This window comes from Octopus bimaculoides, chromosome 17 (genome assembly GCF_001194135.2).
Source record: "Octopus bimaculoides isolate UCB-OBI-ISO-001 chromosome 17, ASM119413v2, whole genome shotgun sequence".
Taxonomy (NCBI): domain Eukaryota; kingdom Metazoa; phylum Mollusca; class Cephalopoda; order Octopoda; family Octopodidae; genus Octopus; species Octopus bimaculoides.
Window position 1 is genome coordinate 19285488 of NC_068997.1, and position 1499 is coordinate 19286986.

Genomic DNA, 1499 nt, shown 5'->3' on the forward strand with positions numbered 1-1499 from the left:
ATTTATAACAAACTATTGGCTCACCAGATGGTAGAAATATACTCTATCACGTGACCTTATTAGGGGCCGTGATTGGTCAGTTTGCGTTCTGGCGGGAACGGTTCGAAGAAGTTGCCGATTCGAATAATGATCAGTCACGTGATGACAAGGAATGGGTTCTCTACTACGCTCGCATTTATTTATATTTAAATGAGAAGAATGGCGATAGCAGTTTTGTATCTAATGGCAGGAGGTAGTTTCACTACAAAGTTGAAAGAAACGAGAAGTAAAAGGAATTAAATTTCAACATTAATTTATTATGTACATTTTTGGCATTTATAGAACAGTTAGAAATAAAATAAGCTACATGTACAATTTTGTGATTCCAATTAGTAAATGAAACTTGTGTAACAGGGAATAAATAATACCAAAAAGTTTTCCAGATGCCCATTTTATTATATAACTCTTCAAACAATATTTCCAGAATTTTCATTTCTAATGCCTACCTCACATCAATAATACAACGACGATAACTACATACTGGATTATGATACTGCAATAATCCAGATATGCTTCATGGAAACACAGCTTGGATTTTTTTTATTAACCTGCGTAATAACGTATGACTATAAATCATTAAGCAGTTACATTAGATTTATCTCCCTTGAACTAATTCTTATATTCGTGTCGCTGCCAGACCGTTTTTATTCCTCACATTGTTTATACAGTTTTGCATTATCCTATGTATCATATCCTATAAGGTTCGACATAGGAAAGATTCGACTACTATTTTCTGCACGGCCAACCACATAGAGGGTTCCGTGTTGGAAGTGCTTGTATACCAAATCAATGTAAGTCGCGTTTCCAGTTATTTTTTTTTTCGTTCTTCTCATTCACTTCACATTTTATAATTATTTCTAAAAATTTAGTCCTGTGAAAATAGTATTAAATATATGTTTAGTACTGATAAACGCTTCTATTTCTAATTTTCTTCATATCTATCTATTTCGTCATCTTTATACACACATACCCGTCTGTATATGTCTCTTTGTTTATATTTACACTCATCTTTATCTAGTTATCTAATTGTTCACTCATCTGTATATCTATTTATCTGTTTACACACTTCTCACTCTAAATTTCTGTCATGGACATAAGAGTAACATCAACATTCAAATACCTACCCCCTTATTTCCAAAATACATACTAGTCGATCCCGTTTAGCTTTTCCATCCAGCTGCTGTTATATTTTGCATAGTAATTACATACAAATACCTATTCAGATTATTGTTGTTTTAACACCAGCAGGTTCCGATCGAGAAGATGTAAACAAGTTAGAGTCACTCCAGCTATAGTCATCGCGTCTTTTTCGGTTAAACTAAAGCGTTGTGGATGTTCCGAGCCCTCTCCACACCCACCCCCGTCCGCGATCGCACATTTTTCTTCTTTTTTTTTCATATACGTTCAGAGCAAGTTGTTTTACACCTATTACACTAATTCATATGATATATATATATATA

The 1499-nt window shown here is 33.6% G+C and overlaps 1 protein-coding gene across 1 annotated transcript in view; it reads left to right on the top strand.

Moving 5' to 3' along the window:
* Nucleotides 1-635: 635 nt before the first annotated feature.
* The window catches only part of LOC106877888 (uncharacterized), a 12929-nt gene continuing 12065 nt past the window's right edge, over nt 636-1499 (top strand). The window contains exon 1 of the mRNA XM_014926932.2: nt 636-830. The gene's annotated coding sequence lies outside the window, so the exon portion shown is untranslated. The remainder of the gene's footprint in view (nt 831-1499) is intronic.